This window comes from Pseudopodoces humilis, chromosome 1 (genome assembly GCF_049639895.1).
Source record: "Pseudopodoces humilis isolate 2021_Gansu_Grassland_sample_001 chromosome 1, ASM4963989v1, whole genome shotgun sequence".
In the NCBI taxonomy this organism is placed as follows: Eukaryota; Metazoa; Chordata; class Aves; order Passeriformes; family Paridae; genus Pseudopodoces; species Pseudopodoces humilis.
In genome coordinates, this window is record NC_142200.1 from 64,147,714 (window position 1) to 64,171,479 (window position 23,766).

At 39.9% G+C, this 23,766-nt stretch overlaps 1 protein-coding gene across 11 annotated transcripts in view; it reads right to left on the reverse strand.

Annotated features, from left to right (window-relative positions):
* LOC102109397 (poly(rC)-binding protein 3-like) overlaps window positions 1–21,146 on the reverse strand; it is a 505,286-nt gene extending 484,140 nt beyond the window's left edge. For 4 of the 11 annotated variants that reach the window (XM_088065620.1, XM_014255383.2, XM_088065642.1 and 1 more), the window contains exon 1: window positions 20,855–21,144. The gene's annotated coding sequence lies outside the window, so the exon portion shown is untranslated. Of the gene's footprint in view, window positions 1–20,854 lie in introns of all 11 variants that reach the window. The other 7 variants (XM_088065665.1, XM_088065647.1, XM_088065654.1 and 4 more) reach the window with 6 other exon arrangements.
* Window positions 21,147–23,766: the final 2,620 nt, after the last annotated feature.

Consider the following 23,766-nt stretch of genomic DNA (forward strand, 5'->3'; position numbering starts at 1 on the left):
ATAACTAGCTATAAAGGCTTTTTATGAAGAGCAGTTTCACTGGATCAAAGCATGGAACCATTCCCAGTTCTAACTTATCCTCTCTTCTTAATTTATTGAAGTACTGAAAACAGAAACGTGAAATCAAGAGGGTCCTGCAAAATTGAGTGCTTTCTAATGAGGAATAATACTCATATTTAATCTAAAGGTATGCTGAAATAATTAAGCAAACTGCAATAGGAAATGCACCAAGAATAGCTGTACACATCTAACAAAAATCAAGTGATCAAGTCATCAATTGATGACTTTAACATGAATCTATGTGCAAATTTTGCATAGCCTGCACATAAACAGCCATCTGTGGTCATTTTTGTCCACATTTGTTGCTTTCTTAAGCAACAAGACTCATCAGATCCAAAACAGAATATCCCAAACAGACCACGGTTAAATGGTGACTTTCTGAAACAAGCACTTAAGTATTCAGGAAGGTGCTGTATTTTATTTCCTTAAAGACACTCATTCAACAAAAAATGCCATAGCCTCTGTGTTAACTAACAAAACTGGTGAGGTACAAAATCAATATTTATACACTGAAACTGAAAACTCAAGGGTCTCTACTGTGCTGAACAGCAGAATATAGGTCCTTCTTATAAACAATCCCTACTGAAAAAATGACAGCTCTGGCACAACTCACAGTAGGAAGGGGGAGAGGTAAGACACATTTTTTTTGTTGCAGAGAAATGTCTTGCTTTGAAGAATGCGTGTCAGAGAGATCATCCTTTGAACTTGCTCTAACAGAACTATTTAAAATATTTCTGTGTAGTGAGAGACCTTGTGGTGGAATATGTTAAAGTGTTCAAAATGGCGAAATAAATAAGAGGGATTTCAACACTGAGCTTGTTTCAACACTCAGAGTCAGAAACCTCAGTGCTTCTGAATGTTAGCTATTGGGGTGGATTCCCAAGGAAATATAACTGCTAGACCGAATCACGTTGAATGGCAATATCTTAGTAATGTTTTATATTTTATCCCGCAGGTTAAACTTTCAGTAAAAAGGAAACTCAATATTACTTTAAAATTTTCAGATGAGATTAGGCAGAAACAGATGAGACTAGCAGACTACCATGACTCATAATAAAACACCAGTAAAGCTGTCTGTGGGAAGTTCTACAGTGAAAATCAAAACCACTGAAGACTGTAACTACACTGGACCTTGAATAAGGAAACTCAAAGCTGATTATCTATGCAGAATACACAAGTGCATTCCATGCAATATCATTGCAGAGAAATACAGCACACAGTAACTACACACATGCATGCATTTCTCGAGGTTGAGTTTTGTGAAAACTGTGAATATCTAGGCAGATGTCAGATTTAAAAAAATCTCAGTTGTAACTAAGCACTTAGCAAATACTGGCCTGGAATAATTTTTAGTCTTCCTCATAATAAATCTCACAAGAGCAAGAGAAAAAAAATTCTTTAAGCATCTGTATGAGACACTCATTCATTATTCATTAGGTCCCCAATTCATGTGAATGTGACTACCCAATCTACTCTCCAACCAGCAGAAAATACGCTTCAAGAATTGGAGGGGCTCTGTAGGAGACCAGGCAGGATAGCAGCTCTCCTTGAAGGAAATGATAATGAAAATAAATCAAAGTGTCTCCTACACTCTTCCATACACAACAGTATTCTTATAGCAAAGAAAAGGAGGTACAATGCAGATGATGTTCATTACAAGACAAATAGTTGAGACCAGGGCAGGTCTCAAATTATACCGACTCAGTCTAGGTACAGTTTGCAGCAGCATGTGTCAATAACAATAATAATGAATGAGGCAACTAGATTTTTTGAGTGATGCCCCTGCATCTCCTTCTACTATTTCTGTTTGAGAGCTACTACTGAGATCCTAGCCTTTTTCTTAGAGATTATTCCAGTCTGTAGTCGAGCTCTGTAGCCTTCAATAAGTTGCACTGCAAAGAAGTGGAAGAGCTTTAATAGAGGACTGTTCACTTGGCACTTTCAAAGGATTATCAAAAATCAGTAACTTCAAAATTGGTACTGGTTAAGACAGTGTGCCTAAAAAACAAGTATTGTAGGATCCCTTCAGAGTCACCTGATAGCACTTTTTAGTTTTCTTCATCCAACCTTTAGGTCATCTGACATAAAAAATAATGACCGTATTTTTTTAAAAAGCACTGTCTTCTTTTCTGCTTAGAGCATCACATAAAATCTACCTTCTTGTATTTTTTCCATGTATCTCTCTGTATGAATACATATATAATGACTTCATGAGACTATCATTCTGTGAGTCCCTGCTGCCTGCTGGCATATAGTTCTATTACACTCAAAATATTTAGTGGGTTTTTTTTTTTTCCCTTATTGTTTTCAAGTCTTGTATTTCATTCAGCTCTCTGTTACAGCCATAGATAAGATCCAAGGAACTTTTGGTGTCTACTAACATGTGCCCAAAAATATGTGTAGCTGGGGTTTTGGCTGCTCATCCTTATACTGATCATGTGGTGCTATGACAACATTCTGCCACATCCTGCTCATGTGGTGCTGTGGCACAAAATTGAATACTTTGCTTCAGAAACTCATTTCAACAGAAAAATATCTTGGAGATAACACTCCATGCCCACCTCCACATGCTTTTTTCACCCTGTGCTGGTAGAAAAACTCACTTCCATGAAAAAGTCTGACCAAATAGCTTTTCCAGTGTTAGCCAAAGCTCTCAAACTTGTTTTTGGAAGCAATAATTTTTCCCACATGTAATTTGAAATGTATTTACTCCCATTCATTTCTCTGGCTTGACTACATTTTCCATGATGCTGTTTGTCATCAGATTCCCATGATCCCCTAGATAAGGAAAAATACCTCTCCTTATGCCAGGTTGGTCAGGGCTGGTTGGTCAGGAAGCCAAGTTCACAGAAAAAGATAAGCTCCCTGAACTTTTGGCCATGGAAATATCTCTGAGCTCTCACATTTAAAGTTTTAGCCACCTTTGCTCTTCTTCTTTTTGACCATCAGCTTCTGGCTCTCTTTTTTTTTTTTTTAGATTTAGATTTTATTTTTGAAGAGTGATTATTTCTGAAACAAGGAAGTGAGCAGAAAAACTGTCTTGTGTTATGCTTTTTGTCTTGCACCATTGCCTGGGGACTTGAGAAGGGCAAAAAAGAAATTGCCTGTACATATGTTCTTTTATGATGATGATGCAAGCAGGACAAATGAGAATGGAATGCATGTCTGAATACCATTCTGTACTTAATTCAATTTTGATTGTGTATCAAGAGTGATTGAGAAAGCATATGCAGAAAGTCTTGGTGAATGCTCAACATGGACAAGTCTGTAGAGTACCAGTGCATTCAAAACGTTCCTCATTCTCCCTAATGTTCTTTTGAACACTGAAATCATTGATAAAACTTGTACCAGTCTCAACAAGAATAATACATATGTCAAAAGTTAACCCTGAAATGAACACAGCACACTGCATAAAAGCCAGCGACCTACTGAAAAGGCAGAATCATCTAGAAGGGTAAGAAAGGAATTTTATATAGTTGCCCCTTATGAGATCCTCCCTAGAACCATATATTTCAGTTCAGTGGAAATTAAATTTTAAAAACCCCTCAAATAACCATAAATAGAACACTAGAATCATACCCTACAGGGAAAATAAACTTAACTTCAGCTCCAGGTGATCTAATGTCTCTCATCATTCCAATCAGATTTCTCTGATTTTTAGGTGTTTGCTGCTAGGGGAACAAATAAATGACAACAGCTTGTAGCTTCCTCTCCTTCTTTCCTTTCTAATTCCTCCCTACATCCTGAAACAAACCCACTATCTTTTCATTATTTAGAAAATTTCTAATATTTCCTGGACATAATATAAAGACTTCATGCTCTTTATCCACAAATTTGTGGATATGTATAAATAGTCTATATACCATTCTACCATCACCATTTGTGGTCTTGAAAACAATATAAATACTTTTGTAGTTATACTGACCACTGACTTAACAACCTACTTAAATACTTGGATTAGACAGGGCATAAAACTGTAGAAGAAATAAATGAAAACCCAGCTGTATGTCAGGCTGGGTGTCTATAAATGTATGTCAGCATCATACTGCTTCATCATTTCTTTGTAAAGGTTTGTATAAGGAAAACTCAAAATAACAACAGATATTCCAAAGTACACATTCATCTCAGGTTGCTACATTTCTCCAATTTCTGATATTGGATTTTGCTTTCATAAACATTTTATTAGCATATCTGAAGAGCTGCTCTGCCTCTTTGCTGTTCAACAATAGCATAGTATGAACAGTTACTTTGACATGTAAAACAGTTTCATCTCTCACAACACTTTTACCTGCCTGTAAGACCTTTATCTATTCTCTGAAACATTGGGATTGGTTGATAACAAGGAAATTTATGTACCTGACCACATTTCACTTTCTCCACAGCATAAACATTTTTGGCATGATTTCTTTCCTTTTCTTTAAATTAAATTCCACTTTGCTTTATTTTCAGCACCCTTAAAGTTCCTTGTACTGGAATTATTTATTAACTTTAATGAGGTCTAATGAGAACAAGATCTAGCTCTCTACACTAACTAACTAAGCCTACTAACCAAGCCTACTAACTTTGTTCAGAAAGCTGCAATAAATTATAGTTCCATGACACCAAACTCCTGCTTGTGTGTTGTCATGGAACACACATGATATTTGTTGAAATTATTAACTTTCCAGGAAATACTTGGTGAATAGATAAATTCATCACCAAATAGATAAAGTCAGCAACAAGAAATGGCAATCTTACTTGTACAGTTCCAATTAATTCTTCCCAAAACAGCAGCTATTTCTTTTGAGCAGAATGCTATTCAATGGATGAATTCTCACCACTCCAGTAAGAAGGGGCTTGGTTCACAGTGCTGTATATTCCCCAGTTAAACAAGATGCACTTGATCATTGTCTCACAGCAACTGCTTTTAATCCCAGCGTAACAAGCTCCCCCCCCCCCCAAAAATATACAGCTGTCACTGGGCTACCAAGATTCATTTTAAGCTGTTAGTCCTGATTTTCACTATCTGTGTTAAAAACTCATAAATTGAGAGCCTATGTGGAATAAAGAGAGTTAGTAGTGGGGTTGCTGGCTATTCTCTGTGGCTGGAGCAACTCAAGACCTCTTAGCAGACTTCTGTAGGACAGAGCAGCAATGGTCTCAGTGGTCTGTTCGACAGGAGACAACAAAATGGTCTTTTGCACCGTGGAACAATGCACTTGCAGGCCCTAAATCTGGCACATAAAAGTGGCATTTCCAAGCAGACAGCCCATTCAGGTAAGGCCAGTACTGTCCTGCCAGTATAAAATTTGCTAAAATGGTATCAGAGCATTCCAGCAGAAGTGAAAGAGTTAAACAGAAATCTTGCCTAAATCACATTTTGCAGGAATCACTCTGTTACAACAGATTGTGGAGCACTATTTTTTCCCACTCTTTCTGATACAAGCACCCTAGGCAAACTTTCTAATTAGAGCAGCAGATGTATGCAGTGCCATGTCTCTGTGAAGTTATTATGCCCAAACCAAATTTTGTCACCAGCAGCCAGTAATTCGTTTGTCTACTAAGGGCTTGAAGTAGCCATATCAATTATTTAAAAACATACTAAGAAGAGGAATCCATTTAAAATCTTCTGGGAAGCCCAGTTATAAAACAGTGCATGTTCAGGTTTCATTCACAGTATTGTCTTTTTAAAAATACAATATTACTAATTAGGGCTTAGTGCATTAGGCCATTAGTACTTGAGTGATTCATGACAGCATAACGATCTTGCTTATAATTTGTGCCTTATTTATGGGATACTAAGAAAAAAACAAAGGAAAAAAACCTAAGTGATTTGCAAAACTGAAACTCATCCAAAAACTGCTTGCAATAATTTCTCCTGAAAAGTGGTTTCGCTGTAAGTGCTATGCTGGTAAGAAAATGCTTCCTATCAATAATTAAAATATAATGAAAGTTTCATGTGTCAGAAGACATCCTCAAAACAGGACTAGAAAGAAGAACATTCCTTTTCATTCAGACCATCCACATTTCAAACCTCAAAATAACAACCTTCTCAAAGAAGCATTTTAAATAAACTCTTTAGTGAAATATATGACTATTCAAAAATCACCAGAAGCTGTAATAACGACGCAAATTAGCACAATTCTAACAAAAGTTGCAGCAGAAAACAAAGGTCTGCACAGTGCCAAGCATCCCTGAATGCCATGGTTAGCCATGACAGATGTGGGTGCTTATCATGTCAGGGTTATGAACAAAAGCATTACAGAGAGAGTATATAAACTTTTGTTTATTGCAAGTCTCGTAGCTGACTAAGAAGGTCCAGCCACTGTCTGACTCCTCTAGTTGGAGTATGCCAAGAGTCTGGAGCTGTCAAGGATTGAACAGCTCCACACCCTCAGCTTACTGCAACTAGAGGAGTCAGTCTGCAGTTCTCCTCATCTGTACAGGCACACATCTGAATTTCTAGAATTTCTAGAATTTCTAGGGACTGAATTGTATTTTGAGCTTCACAGATGTGGCTGATATCAGCAAATGAACACAAGAGTTACAGGAGATAGGAGGAGGAAGGCAAGAAGCACATTGCCAACAGTGTTGCAGAAACACTGTCTGAAAATAACAGTAATTCTGCTCTCTGATTTGAAATATCCACATCTAAGACTGACAAAGACAGCAGCTTAGGACAATTCTCAAAGAGGTCTTTGGTGTAAAATCCTCTTCAATATTGATGGAAGTTAGTGAGTGATGCTAGAGTGGGATTTTCCAAGTGTAAGTTTTTGGACAGCTTATCCTCCTGCTTCCTCAACTCTAGCTGTTATTGAACTCCACTGTTGTCACACTATGTGAGAGCACTCATGTGGCAGGAGAACCAAACAAGCAGCAGCATTCCTTGGGAGAGAAAGAGTTCCTCTGCTGCCAAGGAGGCACCTTCACCACAACTTTGCTGCTCTGAGGGTTTGCAAACCAATCCTGCAAGGGAGATCTGATATGTTGGATCAAAACATCAGCTAAACAGCAGAAAGCTAGCCCTTGAAACACATGGGTGGGTCTGAATGAGGTTACTGTGAGCAAATTGCAGCCAGGACACTGGAAGTCAAGCCTGTCACATTGCTAAAACACTACTGAAGTGCAAACTGCATGATTCCGAATGGATGCTGGGCTTGGCATGAGGCCACTGACTGCAATTGAGGAGGTGTCTGCTTAAAAAATAACTGGAGTCATTGTAGTCTGAAGAATTAACTAAACCTCTAACTAAAAATATTTTTATATCTTCCATTTTAAATGGTTTAATACTACGGAGCTACTCCTCTACATAGCATTTAGGGGGCAGTTTAGAGCAACATCTGTATTGATGGAACCATTTATATTAAAAAAAACCCTCAGTTTTGTGGTGACAAACATTATATTTGGATTAAACTCTCCTGGTCAGTCTCCCTATTTCTGGCTATCAAATGGGCAGGTTAGGGTGGAGTCTCCTATATCCAAAGGCCATAATTCTGGAGGGAACCAGAAGCCCTCTCATAGAGAATTTTCTCCAGTGTCTTTTTGCAGGAATTGAAGTTAGACTTGTGTGGCAAACCCACTCTCTTCTAACACTGAATGTAAGGACTCCCTTTGATCTCCTGACCTTCCAATAGATCCACTGCCTGTCACCCCATGCCTTTGGCTACTCAGAGAACTTGGGAGTCTCTAATCCCCTCTCCTTCTCTTCTCATGCATATAATTAATCTGTAACTACAGTTACTATTTTAAAAGTACAGCCTCATTTTGTCATGTTTATTTCATCTCATTTTGAAACATAGGTAACTTCTGTTCAGTAAATTTAAACCCCTCTTCAACAGGCTCTCTGTTTAGCAGGCTGTGGTACACAAGCACTCTTGGTAATGGAGTTGCAGCAATTAGGTCTGGAACCATCTGAAGATGCCACCTGTTTTTCAATACTCAACTACTTTGATCAATCTTTACTACGTAGGAGCTTGGCATGCCATTACAGGCCACAGCTGGTATTTCCAAGTTCTTGTACTCATCCAATTTTGTCATGACTTGATTACTGAAAGTCAAATTGAGAAAACCTTGGTTTACATCATCCCTCTCTGCTCCTCCTCCCCCCCATACTCCCCACAAAAGCTGTAAATCTCCGATTTTGCTTTTCTTAGCTTCATCTCTATTGCCCTATCAGGTTTTGTTTTTTGGCTTTTTTTCTTTCTTTTTCATTCTATTTTCCCTTTTTGATTTATGGAAGACCTAATATTTTCTAAAGGAAGTAAGAATTAATTTGTAGTTAATGTAATCTTATTGATTGGCTTTGGTCATATAAAAACAATCCCTGAATAATGAGATGCCACCCACAGTTGAAAACTCTTTCAACAGGGCTTCAGTAATAACTCCAAACTGTAGGCCTTATGCTGCCCCATGAAATACAAAGCTCTTATATGTTATTTCTTATGACATTATTTGCCATGATACCTCTCCCTGATGTGCTGATTCTTACCATAGCAACAGCATGTGGAAAAATAAATTTGAAATCAAAAAGCATACTAAGCATGCCAGAAAAACAGTTCAGACACTGCCATGACATACAATTATTATATTTTCTCCAGATCTATAATTCATTTTTTAATAAAAAAAAAAAAATCTGGTGGGTTTTTTTTCTGTTTTGTTTTTTTTTTTCTTTAATAACAGCAACATAAATAACACTTTTGTGGGCATTGATGCATTCTTTTAAGCCAGCACAAACATTCTGGATTGATAAATAGAGTTAGTGCTAAGGACTCTTGTCTCCTTCCCAGCCCCAACCTTTGTGCATGCACACACTGGCAATCTATTCCCCTACATGGATTTTGAATCCCTTCCATGCCCAGGTCTGCAGGACAAATATGACTCAGAGCTGACTCCTACAAACACTCAAATGCGAAACCGCAGTCCCGCTAGGTTAAGTGGGACAAATCCAACAAGGGAAGTATATTTGCCCACATAGGTATACAGCAGTCTTAATGCTGTGACACACACCCTTTTTCCAGGAAGAGGATATCTACACCAGGATTAAAGGTGGCTTATTACTAATGGATTAATGCCTTGCAGATAACATGCATAGTCATTCTGCAGGCAAGGCAAATGTCAACGGCCCCAGGAGAAAGCTGAAAGGAGTGTTTGGTGTTGGGCAGCTGATATGAGTTACAGTTCCAGCTGCTTCATTCACTGTGGAATTTTACTGTTTCAGATACTGCTTCTTGTAGTAGTATTATAGCATTGTCATAGTAGATACTACTAATTGTGGCATTTAAAAGTATCTGATAAATGGAATTGTATCTTACCCATCCATGTTAAATTTCCAACAGAAAACAATGACAAGTAATATGCAAAGAAGTAGTTTTTTATAAATGAAAAATGCAGTAATTCCACTTTAGGTAAACACTAACAACATGTATAACATGGTAATGTATAAAATTGCTTAAATTATTTCATACATAGGGGGTTATGACTTTGAAGTTGCAAATGATGTAAAGCTTCGATGTCACAACTTTACTCTTTGGATTTTGAAAAAGAACAGAAATAATACACTGAAAATACTGCAAATGGATAGAGTATTTTACTTGGAAGGAACCTAAAATGATCATCCAGTCCAACTGCCTAACCAATTTAGGGCTGACCAAAAGTTCAAGCATGTTATTGTCAAAATACTTCTTAAACACTTGACAGGCTTGGGGCATCGATCACCTCTACAAGGAGCCTGTTCTAATGTTTGGCCATCCTCTTAGTAAAGAAATGTTTCTTCATATCTAGTTTGAACCTTTGCTGGTCCAGTTTTAAACCATTCCCATGTGTCCTGTCACTTGGTAGCCAGGAGAACTGAGCATCTCCCTCCTCACATTCTCTCCTTAGAAAGCTGGAGAAAGGTCCCTTCAGCCTCTTCTCTAAACCAGACAAGCCCAAAGTCCTCAGCTGCTCCTCACAGGACATATGTTCCAGCTTTGCTGCCCTCCTTTGGACACATTCAAGAACCTTCACATTTTTTTAAACTGCAGGGCCCAGAAGTGCACACAGTACTCAGCATGAGGGTATGCCAACATTGGTATCTTTTTTGAAAGCTATTTGAAATAAATTCTCAAAACATAAAAATGCCAGGCTCTTGAATTTCCTGTCCTCTATTTACATTACACACTTCAAGGATCACAAATAAAAAAGTATATCTTCCCTTTACCAGTAATTTTAAAACCAGAAAATGTGCTCAGAATAAAAAGTTAGTAATTTCTGGCTTCCCAGATTAAGTACTTATTGGTAACAGAATGCCAAAGCTACATGAAATCCAATGCATTCTTGATTAAGAGTATTAGATAGTGCAATATGAAAATAACTTTGCTTAGAGCATAATGGCTGCCTCCTATTTGAAAGACTGATGTTTAGAATATTACATCCATGTAAATGTTAAGAACTCAACTCTCACCAACTGAAATTTAATCCAAAGGGGAAACAGGACTTTTTTTTCGAACTATAAACAAAGATACTTTCTGTCTTACTAGAACTATTTATAGTGAGAAACCAGAACTAAGCCAAATGAAAATGAGTCTGCAAAAACCCCGTGGAGCACTGTGAAGATCAAACATCCCAGATTAAAAAAAAATGTGGGTAAGGCTCTCAACATATCATTTACACTCTGAAGGTCAATAGTGAAGTCTGGTTTAAGGTTAGTCATCCATAACTGGGGAGCATGACCAGAAACCTATTGTGCCTAACTCTACACCATCATCTATCCTCCACAAGAACTTGGGAGTCATCACTAGAGCTGGCCTCTGTCCAGCAACAACTTTGCTTTTTAAGTCTAGCAGTGAGCAGGACTGCTGCACACTCTGAGTCAGTAAACATCTTACACTGAAGCTCAAGTACAACAGCTCAAGTAGTCCAAAACCAAAGTAATAAAAGCAGGCCACAAAGATATTTAAGGGGAAAAGAAACCAGAAAACTGGAACAGGCTCCAAATGGAGTATGGGAAATAAAAAAAATCCCTAAATACTTGTAAGAAGGAGTTTGATCAGTACATGAAAGGAATTGTATGACATCTTGGCTGCAAAAGCAAGTGACTGAACTGGATAACCCAGAAGAATCAGTCACATCTTCTTATGAGCATGCAATTCTCTATAGGTACGTTTAAAGGGAGAAAATAAAGTTTTTAAAAAATGTTATCAAAAGACACCAGAACCCATAGAACATGATCAAAGCAAAATCTAAGATCATCAGCTAGCACTTATGATTTCTTACACTCTCAAAATATTTTATTTAAATAAGTTAGCTAAGATTTTTAAAAATACATGTTTTATTCCAGTCTAGACAGCATGACATCATCTGCCTGCATCTTATTTCTCACAGGGCTGGGTAAACGGCTTTTTTTCTACCCTCTCTTTTAAAGAATGGAATCCATAATGTGGTTTAGCATGTGTCTGTGTATTTCTGCATAATCTAATTTCCCCATTTAATATTTTAAAACAAATCATTAAAAAGATTACCAATAAGACCTGGAAGCTTTATATTTCATTCATTTCAAAACATTCTGATCTTTGCCTCCTTTTCTCTAAAGGCATTATTCTGAATTTACTTTTATCCTTCTATATAGCTGCTTCTTACTCCAAGAGAAACTTGGATCATGCATTACCATTTAAAAGTAAGCTTAACACTTTCTGCACATGTATGGCACACTGCAGCTCCGAGAGAAAAGGGGCAGAAAAATGTTTTGTTTGGGAGCCATAAACACTGGGTTAACAAAACAGTGGGTGTAACTCCGGGTTAATAAAAATATTCAGTATGGAATATGCTGGGGGCCCATGATGGAGATGCACATGAAGGATGTGAGATGGAAGCCTGAAACTTCCAGTGGGACTGCGGAGCACTCGACTTTGTCATTCATCATACGAGGAGGTGAAGTAAGCCCCAGGTCACAGGCACTGCTCTGCTCAACCTGGGTCATGGGGACAGGGTAGCCACTTGTGAGGAGTAGGAAAAACTCCCAACTTGGTCATGTAATTAAAGACTGCATCAGCATCAGCAGGTGTGTCCATGGATACTGAATTAAATACAAAGACAACATAAATACTCTCTTTTTGTAACTTTTAAATGCTTGATTTTGCCTCTTAGATGTTTTTAGCATATCTTCTCCTTTCCATGCAGCCGTTTTAACTGCTCACTCTAAGTACTGTCCCAGGTGGTTTCTTCCTTCCATTGAGTTACCACTCCATGTCTTCCTAGCCAGTCTCTCTTCTAAATAATTTATAACTCACCAGGACTTTCAGACCAAGAGCAGAGATCCATTGTCAGCCTAAGTCGATTTTATGCTGCTTTTTCCTTTGCTTCCCCTCCGCTTTGCCTTGAAGCAGCTGTGGTGTTAATATGAGCAGTTAGTCAGACGGGTCAAGGACCTGATTGGGGGAAGTTTTTATTTCTTTGTATTACCAGTTGCAGCACACACTTCAGAGAAAAATGAGGAGGACTGTGCAGGACTCCCTCTGCAGAAGCAGCTGGAATTTAGACCAACTTAAGCTGATCTTGAAACAACTTTAAACTGACAGTATACAGCTCCCTCTCAGCTTGCCATTTTGACTTCTAATATTACTTGCGCTTTCTTCCAATCCAGCCTCCAATCTCTGATTTTTTTTTTTTGTGCCTTTTATCTCACATTCTATTAAATCTTATTAATCCCATCCCAGAGCAATGCTTTTCCCTCTTCCATCCTCTCTTAAGGACTCCCTCACACCTACTTTTATTTTTTATTTTATTTTTGCTTATGCAGGTACTTTTTACCCTTTTGTTTAATCGTGTCTTTGATTCCATATATTCTACTATCCTCTCTGCCTCACATTGCTTACACCTCTAGGCTGCACTTGTAGGTGTCACAAACAAGCAAAATCTGCGTGAGAGTGCAAATTTAGAAGTTGCTTTTAAGATTTCAGCCTTGAAGATCAAGCATGAGTTTGCTTTTGCAATACATATTGGAAAGATTTCACAGGAGTGAAAGATCTGATATCACCATATGGCACTGCAGACTTCACCTTCAGATTTGAAAGAATCCAAATCCTCCTCTTCCCAGATTATTCCGTATTGCCAGGCAGGAGAATTCTGCCAATCCCAAATGCTAAGACAGGCACCTATCTCCACTGAAAATGCAGTTTTAAAACTAAGCTGGTGGCTAGGAAGAGTCACATTTACAATTCTTTTCTAGTCTCTACCCCACATTACCACTGAAAGCTGACTATAAAAAAAGAGAAGGAAAATAAATTACCTTGTTCTGGTCTTTTATTTTACTATTACTGCTGCTTAAAATTTTGTCTGCGGACTACAAAACCCAAGGGTGGTGGTTGCTGAGATGACTAATTTGTTGGAGTCTGTGACACAGGGATATAGAATGGTTTGGGTTAGAAGGCACCTTTAAGATCATCTAGTTCTAACCCCCCTGCCATGGGCACGGATGCCTTTTAATAGATCAGTTTGCTCAAAGCCCCATCCAACCTGGCTTCAAACACTTCTGAGAACGGGGCATCCACAACGTCTATGCATAACCCATTGCAGTGCCTCACCAGTGCCTCATCTCTGACATGTAAAGAGTAACCAATGAAGTATCCACCTGCTTCTAGGCTTCGTAAAATATTGTTATATTAGGTGAAAATCCAAATACAGACAAAATAATTTCTTGCACGTAGATGGACAACCAGAAACGTATAGCTAAAAGATTATATTTTTGTATCATATAGAATTAATATATTTAAAATATTCCCATACTTAACATATGCTATATTTAGACCTCAGATTTTTGAAAGAACTCTCAATTTATTTCATTCTGTGATGGAATCAAGCAGTGTCGTGTTGCAGAAATCCAATGAAAGTGCCAAGGAATTTTGGTTTAGTTATGCAGACTGCCTGAAACACAAGCCATCTCATACAAGATAAGATTCTCTGAAGTAATAATAATAGATACTTTACACCTTCCCTGTTGTCAGTGTTCTGTGAGCCTGTTTGGAGTCTCTCGCTTAGGCAAGAAATCCTACTGAAGTCAAGAAATTATTTAACACGAATAGGAATTGCTGAATTTAGCCATAGCTCTGCTATCCCATTTTACAGGTAGGAACAGCATTGCACAATCCCCACATTCAGTGCTACTTTAGGAGATGTTTCTAAGACCTGCAATGAGAGCTCCTGAGACATTGCCCATGCCTCTGTAATGGTTAAATAAAAGTTAAGCCTTAACTTTGAATTTCCATACTTTTACAGCCTAAGTCATTCCCCATTCAATATTATAAGGCAAAATGTATAATCCTTTTCAAAAGGCATATGAAACAGAGTAAACTCCTCCACTGATATTATGACAGAAGAAAGAGCCATTCACATCTTATTTAAATACAAGTTATTTGCATTTTCTAAGTTCTACATTTATTTTCCTGTTACAGCCTAAGGGGGTTATACAAATTTGAAACTTGATCTACTCTGAGGTGTCCCTGGAAGGTGGCCATCACAGGGTTTGGAACAAGATGATCTTTAACATCCCTTTCAATCCCAAGTCATTCTATGGTTCTATGATTCCATGAAATTTCATTAAGTTTCTGCACTTCTGATAAACACTCAGATTTCGTCCAGCAAGGAAGACCCAAGAAGCTTGGAAGTACATCAAGTACATCATGGCCAGGTACTTGCCTTCACCTTCAGAAACACAGGTTTTTTTGTTTATCCTGAGGGGTTTTCTAAGGCCACCTCAGGATCATATTTCCTTCCTGGTTCATGTTCCCTGTCTTTCAGTACATTGTCTTTGAATGCTGGTGTACTCAGTGTTACTGAGGCAGTCATCATGACCTAAAGATATTCCCTGAAACTGCTAAGGCTGGCTTGTAGATGTTTTATACTGAATTCATCAGGTGAAAGAATGTCAATGGTATGACTGGTAAGAGAATCATACGGACATGCTGCTTTATTCTACTAGAGTCAAAGAACTCAAAAAACTTTGATTTGCACAAAATTTTCAGATTTTGATTGCAGATTAAAAAAAATCCTTATGGAAGCACCAGATGCCTCATTACAAAAGATACTGTTGTATGCAAAGTGTTTGATGTATGCAGTACATTTGAAAAAGACCATGTAATTATATACATGTGCTGGTTTTAACTGGGATAGAACTAACTTTCTTCACAGGAGCCAGTATGGGGCTGGGGTTTGGATTTTTCCTGGAAACAGTGTTGATAACAGGGATCTTTTCATTACTGCTGATCAGTGCTTGCACAGTGCACAGAAGCCTTTCCTGCTTCTCACCCCACCCCACCAGCGAGGAGGTTGGGGGTGCACAAGAAGCTGGGAGGGGACACAGCAGCAGCAGCTGACCCCAGCTGATCCAAGAGATATTCCTTAGCATATGGCATCATGTGCAGCATATAGAGCTGGGGGAAGAAGGAAGAGGAGGGATGTTTGGAATGATGGTGCTTGTCTTCCCAAGTCATTGTTAGAGGAGACAGAGATGAGCTTTCCTGGGGATGACTGAACACCTGCCTGCCCACAGGAAGTGATGAAAAAATACCTCATTTTGCTTTTCTTGTGTGTATTTTGCTTTACCTGTTAAACTTTGTCTCAACCCATGAGTTTTTTTCTTTTACTCTTTGAATTCTCTGCCCCATCCTGCTGGTGGGGCAGTGAGTGAGTGGCTGGGTGGGGATTAGTTGCCAGCTGGGGTTAAACCACAACACGTCATTTATATTAATGAAATTTTATGTTAACTACCAGTTATTAAGAGGACTAAGTTCTCATCAGACTTCTGGGGTTGGCCCTAAAACCTTGCTATAAACTAACTATTTTTTAAAATGCATACAAAAGAGTCTGCCAAAAATTATTAATAGTAAATCCTTCTGCAACTATTTTTAAGTAAACCAAGAGCCAAATTTTAATCAAGAATGGTATAGTCCTGAGCCATCCACGCCTCGAAAGGCCAAATGAATAAAGAAATTAAGTATTTTATCTGTCATTTACAGAAGACAAGCATTATGCTCTCTTGGATTAAGTGTCCACAGAGTCTAAATATATCTAACACATAGATGACAAAGTCAGATGTTGCAAGATCCATAATCAAAATTACTGGATTCATACTCCTTGATAAAAGCCTTGCCTGCTAGCAGAAATCAATAGTGCTTTATGTATATTGCCCTATAAACAAAATTTAAGTTTTGTTACTGATACCAGGGCAGTGCTGGAACAGGTACCCATATGCCAGCACGGAGTTGCAGCAGTGGATTGAGTAGGAGAAACTGCCTCACCCCATTTCAACCTGTAATTACTTGGGCTGCTCCTAGCAGATTCTTTGGGACAGGAGTGATCACTGGGACTGACAGTAAAACTCATTCCGAAAAACACATTCCCTTTGAATTATATTTAAAAATGTGTCTCTCCTCACAAGAAATGAAATATCATATTTATATCAAGCAAATTCTGAACATTTTAGCTCCAATCCCACAGCTCTTCTTGCATTTGGTTGGAATTGGTGGAGCAGTTACACTGTGCTGTCCAAAAGTTAACAATAATATTCTTTTCCCTTTCCTTCAAACACTTTCTGCACACAAAACAACCTCCAGCCTACGCTTGCATGTAGAGTATAATAGCTGGATGCAAATCCAGGGAAAACTGGAGTAAATAAGAACACGCCACAAAGAAGAAACGCTGTAGCTGGAGACCCCTCTCCAGAATTACTTTCCATTTGACTTCCTACAAACAGTTGTCATCAGAGAGCTGTGCTAGCACTACCAGACTGTAATTAAGTCTCCTCTATCTAATAAAGGGAAAAACCAAACAGACTGATGAATGAAAACCACAAGACAGAGGAGTTTAATACTGTTAAGGGTGAGGGAGCACTTTGCTATCTTAGCCATGAACAACTCAGTCCCTGCAACACCAGATCATTAGACCCCCTGCTTCCCAGAGAGCCACCCTCTTCCTCTCCCTGCCACGTCTGAGCACTTGTTACCTCTGACACTCATCCACATGCACCAAGACTGGTAAGGGAACTGCTTGTAGAGCTGTTCAGCATCTGGCTCTTCAGAGTAACACGTTTCCCAGGAGGAAAATACTAATTTTCTTCTATGCGTAAGCAAGTACAGCAGAAGAAAAATACCTATTTTATTGTAAAAACTGTATTTCCAGCAGACAAAATGCAAATAAATCGTCATCTTTGCATAAGGTAACATCATTCATCTAAATGTCTTAAAATTACAAATATACACTAGGATGGAAACACACACACATAAAGTACCGTTTTAAACTAGTAAAGAAAGTGATATCTAAAGAGATAAATGGATTAATGTTTTCAGATGCTACTGATTTTTAATATATATTGTGATTTCATTCTGCGTGGATACAGATAAAACCACTGAATCCCATCCCCAAAATTACCAGGCAGCCCTGGGACAGTTTTCCTTCACTTTCTTAAAAATCTAAGAAAATCCATCAATATGGATTGTCAATACAGGTTCCTTGATAAGTATATCCAAATGAAACAGCAACTTTTCCCTGCAACAAAATGTCATTGAACCTGATAGGTAGCTGTAATTCAGGACAAGACAAAATATACATGTTCTTCTTTTGTGGAACCACAACATCCACAGAAAAAAAAAAATTCTCTGACTAAGCATTTTATACTAATATTACAGAATAACAAGGTGCAATAATACAAGAAAATCATTTCAGTTGGTTAGCAGTAGAGAGAAAATCCCACCTTATTTCATATCAATAAGGTCCACAAAGTTGGAGTGACTTCTGAACACTCCATTACTTTGTTTATAGCAGTTCACAGCTTTAAAAGGCTTGTTTCAAAACCAAAACAAACAAAGAAGGCTTTAGAAGTGAATAAATCCAAGGTTTGATGTCATATCCAAGTCTCAAAATATGAGTTAAAGAGATGTTTAATCTAGGTTAGTACTTTACAGAATAAGCTGAGTGTAGGTGTGCTGTCACTCATGCCAATGGGAACAACCCCCAGATGAAACTCAACATTAACCTTACTTCAACACTTTCATATCCAGCTGAAAGCACTCCTGTCTTTCAGTTGTCAGAAAAAAACTCCAAACACATGACTTGCTCTTTTTGTGTACAAACATTCCATCTTTTTTTTTTTTTTTTCACCAACAGCAAAGCAACCAACTTAAGGTTCTCAGTGTGTAGATTTGTGAAGTGAGCACGGCTTTTCCAGAAACAGTTAAAGGACATTGGGAAAATTCTCTTTAAAAGCACATGAGAAAAACAATGTTAAGAGTTTTCCATTTCCTGACACATTTTAGTGTTGCTGTTGTAAAAGACAGTATCTACCTGTAAACATAAAATATGCACCTAAAGTAAAATCTAAACAACATGAGATCTGCTGTCAATAGCACCCCTTGGAAATACCCTAAATCCTGACACGTCGAGATTAAAAAAATCATGAAGAGTGCTGATCACAAGTAACTCCTGGTGACTTCAGTAGGAGTAGTGGGTATTTCAGCCTTCTGTGGATTAAAATGAGGTGGCACAGTTTTTATCTACAGAACAAGAACTGTTCTGTGCTACATGTGATTTTAACAGCAAACTCTATCAAATCAGAAAAATTGTATCACATTGCAGTGCTTATCAAGAAAATATGTTTAGCCAGCAGTCAGGGTTCAGCAGAACAGCAGCTGACAAGCTAACATGCATCACCCATATTTATTTATCTAAACTGCCAGTGCACTGTGCTCGTTTTCCATCCCTTTTTCTTACCCTGCATCCCTTCAAGGATGATGTACACAGCACATCAGGTGTCTCTCCCCTCACAGCTATCAAGCGTTAGGAATGTCACATCTCACTCAAAGCACACTTCCCACTTTCACAATCAGCCAGCCACAGCGGAAAAAAAAATTCCAAGGCAAACTTGTGTAAAATATTTTAATTTAGGCTAACAAGAAATGATGAAATGACCCTTGATAGCACAAGACTACTTCCATGACTGCTCATTTTTGCTGAGTGTTATCTATGCAGCATGTGGAAAGACAGGATATTTTGGAATTTCATTAACTAGACAGGAAACATTAATGTTCCTGTATCCATAAAGGCCTCCAAACACAGATTACAATAACCATTTTAGCTCATTTGTAAACTTTTAGATAGAGGAAAGAGTCAACCTGTTAGAAAAGCATGTATACAAAGTGCTCCTTCATTTACTTTGTATTAACTAGGTTTTATAAGTAAATTCAAGTCTCACAGCCAGACAAGTGTAATACTTTAGAGCTAATATCTGAAACTGTGTACCATTGTGAAGCCAGTTTTCCTTACAAGTTCTTAAGCAAAACCACTGCTTGTTTTGAAACAAACAAGAGAGATGTGAGAAATCCATGAAAAAGAGCTAGAGGCTGTTATTTTGCTTCATATTAAGTGACACTTTGCAAATGGCACCCTGCAAGTTATGCCTTAACACCTTGTTAAAATGCACCTAAAAAGCTATATTACCCCACTTCACACACATAGGTAAAATACATAATTGAAGGCACACTAAAAGGCTTGGGGGAAATCCATGAAACATATAAATTACTTGATTGCCTCTGAATAATAAATCGTTCCCCAGAAGATTTATAATAGACTGTTTTACCGCAAAAACACATTTCTGCCATCAATAGGCACAGTTTTCTGAAGAATGAAAAACAGTCTAAAACAACTTTGGAATTGGGGAGTAAGCCGGACTCCGATGTTTCTGCTGGCTGGTCAAGCTGATAATGTTTCATGTCTCATTTTCTTACTGAACAGTAATATGTAACAGCAAATGATCCATTTACTCTGGATCACAGCTCCATTTTCCCCACTCATCCCTGGAATAACACTGTCTCGAGCTGCTGGAGGAACAGAAATGCTATCCCTTCACAGAAGCTGTAAAGTTTTCCTTTTCTGCACTCCTCTACTGAGAAGCCAGGAGAGGAATGGGAGCCATCACCTTGAAGGTGCCAGTAATGATCTATGGAAAGATGTTCTGGAGCACAAGGGACTGAACTCTGTGGAGAGCTCTGTAGCTTTCCTGCATCCCTGACCGGTTTCTCCCCCAGCAGCCTCGGCTGTACTCCTTGCTCTATGTGCAGGGACTGTTTGGAAGCTTTAACACTCATCATCCCAGGAACACGAAATACAAATGCACTTTGCACACGCACATAATGCGCACACACACGCTCACTCACTCTCAAGACACACGTGCACACACACACAGCTCCCCTGGCACTACATGCAATTCATTCCAAGTCCCCTGTGTATTGCTTAAAAACGGAAACCAGGCATACACACAGAAAAAAACCCAAACAAACAAAAAACCAAACCAAAACAACGAACCAAAAAGAAAACCACCCACCCAATACCAAATCCCAACCAAACATCCCACCAAAATATTAAAAAAAAAACAAACCAAAAAAACCAAAAAAAACGACACAGAAAGGAGGAGGGAATGAGGAAGGGAGTGGGGGGTAGGACGAAGGAAAAAAGAGAAGCTTGTTGGTTTTTTTTTTTCCTGCTGTTGCTGTGGCTCCCAAGCATGCAGCGCTAAGGAAGAGTAGTTCCCCACTTTCATCAGCTAGCTACATCCTTGGGATAAAAGGGAGCAGTCCGGAATGATGCTGAGGCTGCAGAAGGCAAAATAAGGCTTCGCCTGACTCCCCATGAAATTCTCTCCTCCACATCCCCTCCTCCCTAAAACCTGCCCTAAATGGGGAAAAAAAAAAACAAAAACAAACCCAAAAAACCAAAACCAAAATACAAAAAAACCAACCAAAACCAGAAAAACAACACACAAGGAAAAAAGTGATGAAAAGACACAACTCACCTTAACAAGGGGTGTTGGATGGGGTCAGAGAGGAGGAAGGGTATAAAAAGATCTATTTTTAGCAGAGGTTGTGATAGTATTGAAACACACAGACACAGGGTTTGGAAGCAGGGAGAAGAGTATAAAAAATGAGGGGAAGAGAAATTATCAAGAACGTGTAAGTCAGTCTGGCAGGAGAGAGAAGAATCCCCAAGAAAAAAAAAAATTAAAGAAAAAATAAATAATAAAAAAAAAATAAAAACAACCACCAAATGCCGAGAGGAGAAGGAGGGAGAGCGTGGCGGTGCCGGGGTTGTGTTTTGTTTCTCTTCGCTGGGGGCGGGCGGAGGCGGCGGGGCGGGGGGGTGGGGGGTGTTCGCTCTTTCGGCGAGGGCCCCCTCGCTGCCTCCCCGCGGGGCTGCCGCGGCCCGAGCCTGCTCCCGGCGGCTCCCGGCGGCTCCGGGCGGCTCCGGGCGGGTCCGGGCGGCCGCGCTCGCCCCTCCCCCCGCTCCGGCGGCTGCGGCGGGCGCGGCGCTCCCGCTCCCGCGGCTCGCTGGGGCTCTGCAGCCGCGTTCACGCCGCCGCCGCCGCCGCCGCCGCTCCTCGGCCACCCCCGCGCCCGCGCTCCCGCCGCCGCCGCCCGCGGGCGCCCCCCGGCGGCAGCGCTGCGGGCCGGGGCGGGGGGGGGGTCCCGGGCGGCGGGGGGGGGGGGGGCAGACCCGGGCCGTCCCCGCTGCCGGGCCGCGGAGCCGAGCGGCTGCGCGGGGAGAAGCGCCCGTGCCGGGCCGGGGGAGCCGCGGTCCCTGCCCGCCGTGTCCGTGCGGGACCCGGGCTCCCCCTCCGGGCTGCGGTGTCCCGCTCCTGCCGTGTCCCGCACGGCCCACGGCACCCGCCGGGCTAAGGGGGCTCGGGGCTGGGAAGCCAAAGTTGGGCATGCTGAAGGGCGGCCGGCGCTCCGACAGCTGAACGCCGCTTATCAGCGGCACATCGACGTCGCTCGGTGTGGCTGGGGAAAGCATCAGTAACGAGCCGGGAGGCTGAGAACTGCGCTTATTCGTGTCAAAAGTGGTAAAACCGCGCTCAGCCGTGCCTTTAACACAGAAGCGTGGCTCACAGAGAGCGGCGCCAGCAGATGATGTTCCTTCCTGGTCCAAATGGAAGCCACCAGCAGCATTTTGCAGATGAGGACCATCGGCGGGTCACATTTATCTCCAACAGCTGACAAAATCCAGCAAACATTTACATTCAGTTACTGACGGAAGATTTTTACCCGACTTGACACCCTGAGGAATACTTTGCAACTAAAAATAAATCCAGTTAAAGTTGTTTTTAAGCAGATAAATATTAAAAACTTTGGACACCTTTTTACATTTTCATTGCTTAGACTGAATGAAGTAAAAAAAAAGAACAAAAAAGAAAAAATGGAGAATTTAAGTGCAGAGAAATGAATGAGCTTTAAAAAGTACTTTATTTCTATCTACAGCGCTATTAGCAACTGCAAGTAAATATGTCTGTTTATGACTTGTGATTTTGAATTGGCATTGTCCCATAAGTGAGGAGAGCAAATGCAGACCAAGCTGTTGGATCCACAACCTGATATACAAGCTGTGCTTCAGCACCACTGTTACACTGAGATAAGCATCTATAGTAAATAGTGGAGGGATATGCTCCAGTATGCAAACTCTGTAAGTGTGCATACTTACTCCATAACTACATATAGTAAATAGATGTAGTAAATAGTAAAAGAGTATGCTCCAGGATGTAAACTGATGCTAAGAAAGATGCTTACTCACACTGGTGTCGGCTGTTGATAGTTGGCGGTAGATAAAGGTATCTGAAATGAGTGTTGTGGAGGTACCAGGGTATGAAATGGTTGCTCCTAAACGCTGTCCTTGGTACCCACAGAGAGAATGTCAAGTGAATGGGGGGTCTGCAGGCAGCCTTGATGAGCAGGTCATGGTGGCCAGTCGGGTACGAAACCATCAGTGTAGTAGGGCAAGGGAGGACGTGGAGTGCCTAGTTTTATTTGTCATTCAGTGTGGCTCTGGCCTCACAGGTGCCTTTAGAGCACTCCCACAGGGGCTCTCAGGGATGCCTTAGTTACCTCTGTGCTCTGGCTTAGCACTCACTATCTGCTGAAATAGAGAAGGAGGTAAAATATTTTGAACCCAAGTCTTGGTCAGAATCAGAACATGTTTGCTAAATCCTCAGAACGAAACAAAAATTTCATTTTTCTATATTTTAACTCTTTTTTCCCCTCCAGATAAAAGGTGCTTATTCTGGGTTTATAGGAAGTAGGAGCTGGAAGAATAATGGACTTTCCAAATCTCTCATATGAAGTAGAAATAAAATGAGAGCCTTTAGTTCCTTAAGTGAGCTTCTCACAGGAATCAGAGGAAGAAGATCCTCTTCTGTCTTGATGCAGGCCCAATTTCTTGCCAGTTCTTCTCCGGTTTCTTGTTGAATCAAATTGTTCAGCAGTATAAAGGATGAATCCAAGAGTTTACAGGGTGTGGATCATGTCTTCCCTTTAAAAGAAAAAACCAAATATATACAAAATTATTCACTTACTCACTTTACTAAGGGGAGTAAAGACATTGGAAATAAACTTTGTGCTGCTTTGGGTCTTGATTTCTGCAATAACTAAGTTGGGAAAACTTTTTATACATTAAAGTGAGGGTAATGTTTTATACATTATGCTAGTGATTATTTTCTTTAATTTCAGTTCATTTTCAAGAAACTGCATCTCAGTTAGCATGTATTTACATGAACTCTCATTGGTTTTTAATATTTATGAACCATCTTGCACTGTTACAAATGCATCCGTTTACTGTAAACCACAGGTCCGTTCGGTATGCAGCGTGAGGCTCTGACCATTACCAGTTCCCTTAGCTGCTCTGTGACCAGCAATACCAGGGCAGTACTTACTGTCA